Source organism: Sebastes umbrosus, chromosome 10 (assembly GCF_015220745.1).
Source record: "Sebastes umbrosus isolate fSebUmb1 chromosome 10, fSebUmb1.pri, whole genome shotgun sequence".
NCBI classification, from domain to species: Eukaryota; Metazoa; Chordata; class Actinopteri; order Perciformes; family Sebastidae; genus Sebastes; species Sebastes umbrosus.
The window spans coordinates 16845336-16856452 of NC_051278.1; positions in this window are offsets into that span (position 1 = coordinate 16845336).

The following is an 11117-nucleotide window of genomic DNA, read 5'->3' on the forward strand; positions in this document are numbered from 1 at the left end:
TGCTAGGCGTAATATATATTTTGAATTAATTCAGACTTTGTCTCTCACAAACCGTCGTTTTGGTCACATGAGGTTGACACGGGTTACCATGGTTACACGTCTCCAACTGGCAAGGAGGCTCTCAGGAAGTGACGACGTAAATTACAGTTCAGTGCATCCGAAAAAGATACATACTACTGTTTATTCACATAAACGTATGTTGAACGATAGTACACATATTGGGTATGTAGTGCATAGTATGTGATTTCGGACGCAGCCTACGACGTGCCACCGCAGTAATGGCGGCGCCACTACATGGCAGAACACACAAAGCGGTCGCCGGATTCGCCTGTTACCAATGCACATTTGACTCATGACATTTGTATTCTTATAGTTGGTCTTTATTTCTGTTTACTTTTATTTTTTTTTACCAAACTCTGTTTACATTTTGAACTTATGTTATTGTGTACAGATGCACTGATGAATTCCACTGAAAGGAGAATATGTTTTATATGAATACAGACCTTTACATAACAAAATCATAAAAGCTGTCTTTAAGTCTGTCCTCCACTGGTGTCAACCTGAAGCAATACATTCAAACAGATGCATTAAGTAGTTGTTGTGTCAAAATGTCAGAGATGGATAGAAGTTATTGCTGCAATTGTAGGTGTGTGTGCTCATGCCAGAGTGTTGTTACTACTGTACGTGAAGGCGTTGCAAATGCCATCAGCATACAATCTAACCACTTCTCCACATAATGCAATAAATGCCAACCTCAGACAGAGGTTTTATGAATGCTATGGGGGTTGCAATCATTTGTTAAAATGGACCCAAACAGGGTAACCTACGACAGAGGCTTTCCTCTGCGAAAACATCATTCATCCAAGATTTGTTTTAATCTATGAACAGTGTGATTTTCGGCCTTAATGTAAAACTCAATGTGTACTACAAACGCAATGAAAAATACAGAACTCAACGGCCACTCAGGGATGATTCAAGTATTTTATCATTCATTCTTTACTCAAGGTAACGGATCTGTGGGTGTAAAGCATACTGAAAGTATTCAGCTCTTTGATTCATAAATATTCATTCTTTACAGTTAGGTAGGTTGGTTCTCTGTGTTTTGCCTCAGTAATATTTGTAGAAATGTAGTGTAGTGGATCTCTTTAAAACACAGAGGATCCTCTTTTAGTGTACTTTCTCATGACGATGCTGATAAAATGGTGATGAAAATGATGGATGATGATCAATGTGTTTCTTCCTGTCTGACATCTATCGATGAACCATGCGTATAATCTGCTTATTTTCCAGTTCAATCTAAAAGTTTTGTCAAAAGATACTTTGGCAAATTATAAAAATGGAAGTGACTAAAATAGTTTTTTTGGCTGATCTTAACTTTTGGGCTACAGCTTTAAGACCAATCCCAGTTGTATTGCACCTTCCTGGAGTATAACAGGATGGACAAGACAGATTGATTGTTGAAAATAATAAAAATAAACTACCTGCACGCTGGAATCAGAGCTCTCTTAAGCTTTTACTAGCGACGTTTTGACTAAACAAAAGTCTTCCAGGCAACTGATTATTAAAAGAACATAAAACAATAATGGAAAATAATTTAAATGAAAACTGCAGGCAAAACGCACACTCAAGCATAGATGTCATAATAACCCCACATCACAAACAAAGAAAAAAAGTCGGACACAAACCTCATAAACCTCATACTTAAAATTACAGTGATTAGTGATTAAAGTGTATTAATTTCCTTGTAATTAGTTTCGCTGTGTGAGTACAGATATGTGGTTAATCCACCTTTATCCAATAAGTAATGAGTGAAAGAGGCAAACATTGAAATAAAGATACGTAAATAACAATTTAAATACTCAACATACTTTCGTCATCCAATCTATTTTATTACTCTATTAAAATAGAGAAGGGAGTCAAATGAAGCTGTGTGGTGAAATTAATATTCTTCCTATGTCCCACATGTCCTAGCCAACACTGAAAACAATATCCTGCCGTATACTCCTCTCCAGTCAGACCGTGCTGTGTCTCTTATACATTTTCATCATACAACTTTATATAGGATATTGAGGCGGAAAACACATCAATGCATCCATGTTTTTCTAGATTCCTATTTCTCAAGATAAACTCTTGTGCCTGAAACTCAGTCCAGCTGTAATTGACATTTAATAGAACATGTTATGGTGTCCAGTGTCCACCCATTAGAATTAAAATTAAAGAGACACACTTTTTCTAAAGTCTTGTTATTAGGGCTGTCACAATTAACACAATAATAACGCTTTAACGCCAATTCGTTTTAACGCCACTAATTTCTTTAACGCATTAAAGCAAATTGCGAATTTTAGGTTGTAGCTCAGTTTTAAAGCTACAGTGAAGATACTGGCAACATATGAAGCTAGAAAATATGAGGAATGTCATGCTAGATTGTTAGAAGGATGTTTAATAACGCTCCAAACTAAATTTTGGTGAGGAAAAAACGACATTTTCAAAGGGGTCCCTTGACCTCTGACCTCAAGATATGTGAATGAAAATGGGTTCTATGGGTACCCACGAGTCTCCCCTTTACAGACATGCCCACTTTATGATAATTCCATACAGTTTTGAGCAAGTCGTAGTCAAGTCAGCACACTGACACACTGACAGCTGTGAGTTTCCCATGTTATGATTTGAGCATATATTTTATGCTAAATGCAGTACCTGTGAGGGTTTCTGGACAATGTTTGTCATTGTTTTGTGTTGTTAATTGATTTCCAATAATAAATATATACATATATTTGCATAAAGCAGGCATATTTGCCCACTACCATGTTGATAAGAGTATTAAATACTTGACAAATCTCCCTTTAAAGAGAGGGTAGGCAGCATATTTTTGGCATTATTGGGCAAAAATTCCATAATAACCTTTCAGCATATTGACTTCTGCACCTCCTCATGGCTCTGTTTTCAGGCTTTAAAAAATCTAAGCTGTTGCTGTCTGTGAAATCTTGCAGATGCCATTAGGAGCACAAGAGGACACCGGAGGACACAGTGGATCATGATTTTTTTCAGATTACCTGTCTCATGCACTACTGTCAGGATATAGTGACCGTTTTATAAAAATAACTTTTTTGAATCATATTTGCTCCAATTCTACCCACTGAAGCTTTAATGTACATTTTGAACAGATACAAAATGTTTGATTAATTTGCAATTAATAACAAATAAATATTTTAATCAATTGACAGCCCTACTTGTTATATTGGAGTTTATGTACAAAAGGGAAAAGAGGAATTTATCTGGATGTATTTTGCACAATCAGATAGAAAAATATCAGTGCAACTCCAGCTAAATCTCTGACTATAAACAATTTCCTCAAGATTTTTTTCTTCCTTACCCTTGTCCCACAACCAGCTACATCACCTGCCATGATATCATAAATTATTACTGTGTAGGACCTGCATTTGTATTTGTTTTTTTGCAGTACATAGTTGTGTTGGTTCCTTCCTTTGTCGGAGATATAACTTTAATCTCTTTCCTCCTTGGAAACTGACTCTCTTGCAAAAAGCAGAGAACAATATCTGCATCTATTTTTGGATAAACATAATCAATCTGCTTCCAGTAACAGTGACAAAGCTCCACATAAGTGGTGAGTCATGTATCAACATCAGCTGGACAGGTGCCCTCTCTGTCAGAATGATGACTGAGTGCTGGCAAATAGCTGTAAACTAGACACAGGAGAATTTTCGGGCACAGCAGCAACTGCTTCACTGTTACCCTATCCTATCCCATTATATTAAAACATATCCTACTGAATCCTATCCCAGTCATCACCTCTCATCACCATCGCAGAGCAAGAACAGATACATTAGAAATATATTCACAGACAATAGCCTCAATACTATGTGATGCAACGCAGCAACAAGACGTCCTCCTCCGCCTCCACTGTCAGCTACAGATGCTCTCGCTTTGATGGTGGTCTTTAGCTGACTACGAAATGTGAGACTGAACTTTTTGGATACACCTCAAGCACATCTTCCACCTCCTGATACTGAGCTTGACAACACTGTTGGCACTTCAGTGAGCCTCATTGAAATGCAGCTCAATTCAGCACTCGGGCTGCTAGATGTGATTGCATTGCTGCCCCCACGTACAAGTAAGAGAGGAGAAGGAAGTAAAGAAGAAAGTATAGAAGCTCCCACTTGCACAGTCTCTGACCATAAGTGTTGTAAAATTTAGCAGGCGGCTGTTTCTGCAGTGGTAATAATTGAAAAGGACAAGTCATAGAGAGTTTGCCTCCTTCTGTATCTGCTGATAGTCATACAAAAGTTTTAAATACTCTCAAATATTCTTGCTACAGAAAGCAATTTCAGGTGTTAACCAACAATACTGAGCTGTCTATCCCCCTTAGCTCAACTCCCTTTCGCTGACAAGCATACATTCCACAAATGTAATCTGTTTCTGTGCTCCTTAAACTTACTGACATTTTGAGGTTTATTGCTTTTTGTCCCACAAAGTTGATCCAATCTCTGTGACATTTTGCACATTTCAGCTGCATCCCCACGGAGTTGTTTGGAATTTACTAAATATTTCACAGCGGCACACAAAAGAAATTGATAAAATAACCATAGGTGCGTCATAATAATTTCGTTTAAACAGCTAAATTGACATATTAAAAGTTGGTATGATATTGCTGTGAAGACACACAGGCGTCTCAGACAATGACTAATGGCTGAACTAATGGCTGTATGCGATGGTATAATTAACTACTGTCTGGATATCTCTAAGTTTTGCTAATACTTTAATATTATTATTATGCTTTAATAGATCCTACAGATTCATACGTGGGACTAATATACATATATGCGGGGTTTGCATACTGTTTAGTCAGAGATACCAATCATTTTGTGTCAGAGCCTGCAGTGTGATTAAGTGCCTGAGAGTTCACTGCGATGAGCCATGAAGCAGATAATGCTGAAAAAACAATGAGGAATAATTCAAACAGAGCTTAGAGTTGTACCAGACGACTGGCAAATACTGAAAGACAATAAAGAGAATATGAAATGTACATCTACCCAGACAAATCATATAAGGCCAGTCTTATAATCTCTTCTAAATAAAATATAAGCTCCTGTGTGGGAGTCATTGCCTCTTTATTAACAGTGGCCGGATGACAAAACACAAAGTCAAGGTGTACTTCAGAACCTCCCGATTTGACTGTTATCAGGCCATGAAATAGGCATTATCAGTCGCTATAAGCACAATAGATGTGGATCATTAGGGGCCTACTATGTAGTAAAAGTGAAAGCGAAACTTAAAAGAACATGTTCTAACACGTAAAACTGAATAAAACGTTTTGAACAGAAACAAAAAGGCTTCTTTAGGTTTAGGCAACAAAACCACTTAGTTAAGTTAAGTGAAAAACTTCTTGTTTTGGCTTAAAATAACTACATTTCAAAGTGAAAGTGAAAGGCTTGTGAACACAAGTAACTACACGCCATCCCTGTGTTTTGAGTTCTATACTGTCTATACCACAGCGCCTGACTTCCGCCTCTGCTCCTGTCATAATAAGTACAGTCGCTAGAAGTCGCTGTTCTTTCATACCTTCTTTTGGTGTTCTACCATGTGAATAGATAATAAAAACCTACTATTGGGTGTAGTAGGCCCCTATTGACCAACACTTTCTCACTCCCCACTCATCGAGACCGAGGCATAGGGTCCCCCCGCTTTACTTTTGAACGTGTCAGGGACGGCGTGTCAATATATGCTCGTTACATGCATAGTGTCCTTTCAAAATAAACTTCTGTTTTCACAGGAAGTTAGGTTTAGGCAACACAATCACTCAGTTAGGTTTAGGAAACGGTCATAGTTGACGTTAACTTCACACACGTGACTACTGACTCACGAGGCTGACGATACTAAATGAATCCAGGAATGTTTGTTGTTGAAATGTTTGTTTGATCCATCCACTGCCTCTCCCGCCCGCCCTGAATGGACTCTCACGCTATTAATACTACATCACTTGCTTCGACCATCGAATAACGCCGCTGGTGGGTTTACATTGGAGTTAGGCTAGTTGAAAGCCCGGTTCTTCACATACTGTACTGCTGCTAAAGGGTGCGTCCGTGCGCCGATGCCGAGGAGCACTCCAAAGGCGGTATCTGACGAGTTGGCAGTGAGACTGGGTTGTATTGACCCACATCTATGGTGCTTATAGCAAGTGACAACGCCTATTTAATAGCCTGACCGGCCCAAACTGCAAATCATGCGAAAGAAATGAAAAAAACATTAAACCAGTATTGATGTGATTTCCCAATATTCACAGTTTGATACCTGCGGCATGATCTCAGCTCCTGAAATAATCGTAGAAATCAAAGGGTTCTAAATGTTGTAAAATCAGTGCTTCAGTTTCCTTTAACGCTTTGGTGGGTTTCATGTCTTTGCTTCATGAGCTGATTTAGGATTTAGAGCCTGAAGGCATCATTCCAAATGAATATAGAAATAAATTGCTTCTTATTTGTGATCATCTGTCAACGCTGAACTTCATCTTATCAGTGGAGAAGAAGAAGAGCCCCAGAGGCAGAACGCTTGACTTTAAACTCAGTGCTGACTCATTTTGGTTATCTCATGCCAGTAGTGATACTTTAGCGGGGCATACTGATCAATGGCAAACACAGGGAAAGTATCTTTGGTGTGAAAAAGTTTCATGTGAGGAGCTTCAAGTGCAGATATTCATTGTATGGTGAACAACAGCAAAGACAAAAGCCCCAGAAAGAACAGCAGGAAATGAATTAGCGGGGCTTCAGGAAGGTTAAACAAATTCAAACAGGCAGATAAACCTGGAAATAGGGACTGTGTCCTGACTGATAATATTCATATGAAACACTAAATTAAAAATGACAACTGCCATGAAAGAGGTTTAACCTTGAGTATTCATAGACAAAGACAAAGCAGCGCTACGTAGACAAGCAAGACTTTTCTTTGCACTTTACTTTAAAGCTGCAACATTTGGCCAGTTTGACGTCAACATATAACGAATGACGAACAGTCATAAATCATAAATATTTTGTTGACGATCAAATTTTACAAAAACAACTCAATCCTGTCAGGTGTTCAAATGAAGATGATAAACCGAGATGAAGAAATCAATACAAGCTTAAAATTGGATCCGGTCTTCTTCATTCAGAAAAAAAACAAACATTGTTGTCGTGGCAACCATGTACTGAAAATAAGCGAAATAAGACTTTAAATTGACTTGTCATTGTGAAAGCAGACCGTTCATTTAGCGCGTCCAACGAATAATAAAGTGGAATCCATCATTAGTATCAGAATCACAGTTTCCCAGCTCTGTGTTCGTGTATTTAGTTGCAGAACAAACTGCAATCATTTTGTCTCCTGCTGTGAGCTCTCTGAAGGGACGTTCATCCGCATTGTGTTTGACATCTTTGTTTGGCTGGAAGATTGTTTCCTAATGAGTTCTGCTTTTTTTGTTGTGAGTATAAATAGGACTAAAGAAACAAAGATCTGCAGGAATACAATCATGTTTCATATCTGGTGCTCTTTGACAATGCCTCGAATAAACAGCAACTATTACACCAAACACCAATATAACACCTTAAAGGAACAGTTCGACATTTTGGGAAATAACATTTTTTTCTTTTCTTGATGAGAGTTAGACAAGAAGATCTCATGTTTGTTTGTTAAATATGAAGCTATAGCCAGTGAGCTTAGCTTTAAGACTGGAAACAGCTAGCCTACCTCTAAAGCTCACCCTTTTAACACTTTATATATTTGTTAAATCCATAACTTAATATTTAGTGTGCAGACATGAGATTGATATCAAGCTTCTCGTTTAATTCTGGGCAAGAAAGCGAATAAGCGGATCTCCCTAAATGTCAAACTGTTCCTTTAACACCATGTGTTGTGATTGAGAAGGCATTAAAACTAGTTAGCAAGCAAGCAGAGAATATTAATTTTGAAATAAATATCTAAAAGTAATAGAAAGAAAAGGTTGGAACGTCCAGCTTCTGGTAATAGTAGGGCTGTAAATATTTAATTGCAATTAATTGCATGATTGTCCATAGTTAATCGCAAATTAATCACACAATTGTGTATCTGTAAATGTACAAAATTTTATTTTTTAAATTTTTTTTTACAAAATTTAGCGCAAGTTTGGAGCGTTATTTAACCTCCTTTGCGACAGGCTAGTATGACATGGTTGGTACCTAAAAATCGCAAGTTGCGTTTATGCTTTAAGGAAATTAGTGATGTTAAAACAAGTTTGCATTAACGCATTATTAGAAAACCTTAGAAAAGACCTTAGAAAAAATGAGTGGCTCTTTAATTTAAATTCTAATGGTGGACACCATAACATTTTCTATTGAATGTCAATTACAGCCGGTTCAGGCACAAGAGTTTATCTTGAGAAATAAGAATCTAGAAAAACATGGATGCACTGATGTATTTTTTCATTTTTTTTTTGATTAGCCTCAATGTCCTATATTAAGTCGTATTAAAGAAACTTGAGAAAGTCTACGCGAAAAAAAGACCAAAAAAACATTGAGAAGTTCCAGTCATTTTGTCTCGCATGACAAATATTTGTGGAATAAAGAAAACTCTCTTTGTGAAGAAGAAACAACTGCTGCAATTAGCCGAGTACAATTGAGAGAGTTAAGTGCACTCTGGAGGGGCGTACAGGACTAAAATAGATCTATAAATCAATTTGCTTTAAAATTCTATCCATGACTTCTGTCTCCCAACCCTTTCCCAACAAATAAGGGGATTTAGCATCACAAAAGACCTGTCAGAGTAAATGACCACCAAAATACTGCACCAATATCCACTTAAGTAAAGGATAATGTAAAGTGAGCCGGTCATTGTTGTGAAAGAAACCCCCACAGGGCGTTGCCGCATTTTGTTCATTGTTCTGTCACAACAATGACCTGCTAGCTATACATTATCCCGCTTAGTACATGACCACTTACTTAAGAAATCAATAATTTTACACAGAAACAGTTAGCCAGAGTCCAACATCAGAATTGCGCCCATAGCAACGTTGTTATATATTTAAACAGTTTGCTATAAAGAAATAACAGACCACAGAATGCCGTGATTAACCAATCAGAATCGAGTATTCAACAACGCTGTGTAATAATAAATATTAAGTGTCATTGAGTTTCATATACATTTATCAGGAACATGGTTGGTAGCTCATCTGATGGGGTAAAGGTTGGAAACCACCGCTCTAATATAAGTGTTTGAAGTGCAACAAAAGATGACACCATGCATGGACAAACAAAAACTTCAAATTGGGAAATTTGATCCTTTTTGACCTCAACTCTCAGCAGACACTTTTGTCTTGTTTGTCTCACTGCAGGTTTACACCACTTTTATCATCTGAGGCCTTTTTTTCTCGCCGAAATCATACTGTCATGAATCACATCATACTTTGCCCAAAACTGCCTCAACAAACCCAGACAGATCCCACTTTCTTTTGCTATCAAACAACAAGACCCTGTGTTACAGTGGCTGCCGTGTTGCGTGCAGATTCATGATGCCTATTGTTTTGCATCTGCAGAATTATTCCTCAGCTTGTGAGAGTAAACGCACCAAAGAAGTGGGAATAATGGCTGTTAATGACATAAAAATACAACAGTTTCCCTCATTTAGTTGAACAATTTAAGCTTATATTTTCCCCATATATTGGTAAAAAAATATCTAGTGTTGTTATATCATTCAGTCGTCACTCGACAATCTGTCCACATTTTGAGGCAATTTAACCAATTTATTTTAATAGAGTGCACTGTTGTGTTGACATATGTGCAGGTTTTCATTCAGTGTCGTTCACATTCATGCTCTAGAAATGAGACTGAGTCAAAATATAATATAAATAAATGAAATACTGTTATACTGCAGGTTTAACAGAATTATCAAAAAAAACTGACAGTCCTAGTGACAGCAAATATTTTTTTGCTTCAAAAACATGTATTGAAAAGGCGCTATGTTCAATATTCTTAGTTAATACTGTTTAACTATTTGTTCACTGTAAAACTAGCCTTATAGAAGCAAATGTGCAAAAATAAAAACATAGAAGACATGTAGAATAAAAATCTTCCAAGTCTCTGGTCTTGACATCCATCCGTCTAGCGATCTTACGTCCTGACCTGTACTCCTGCATTTTTTTTTTTGGCACCCTAGGCGACCGCCTATATGGCGTATGCCATAAGCCGGCCCTGCTTACCATAATAACACTACTTTAGCAGCAATGGAAGTCAGACAGCGGCTGGCGATACCACAGTTTTGCACTCTGCGGCTCACGTTACCTCTGTTTCACAAGCGTGTTGGAGAACTACGGTGGCCTTCAGGTAACGTAAAAACGTGAAAGTCTCTCTCTAGAGCCAGTGTTTGATTTGTCCGTTCTGGGCTACTGTAGTAACATGGTTGACTCCGTGAAGAGGACCCGCTCCTTATGTAGATATGAAGGGCTCATTCTAAGCTAATGAAAACACAACAACTTTTAGTTTCAGGTGATTATACACTAATGAAACCATGAATATTATATTCCATTTCTGCTAATAGATCCCCCGAAATGTTGCACACTGGAATTTTATCAAAATTTGAGCTTGGATTTGAAGCTGCAGTAGGTAGAAATGGAGCAAATATTATTAAAAAATACATATTTTTATAAAACGGTCACTATATCCTGACAGTAGTGCATGAGACAGGTAATCTGAAAAATTAATCATGTGCCTTTGTGTCCTCCGGTGTTCTCCTAATGGCATCGGCAAGATTTCTGTCACTGTAATGCTTATTTCTCACCTCAAATGTTTTCAGAAACATCTTGTAGTGTACTGTTTAGCCGTAAAATGAGAAAGTTTGTGACCCGGCCGCCATGTTAAGCTCAGTTAAGAAAATACCAAGCACCGCCCACCAGTCGGAGCACACTTTCTCATACAGTTTTTTTCAAGAAATTTTTACATTTTTTGTCTGTATTTCAAAATGACAGAACATTTTTAAAAAATGACATGTTTCATTTGTGATTTATATGTAAATGGTCTTAGATTTACAGTATTTTTTGTAATCACAATCGTAAATATCTGTATTTAAACTTTTCTTGATCATTTTTAAAGATAGTTATTCTG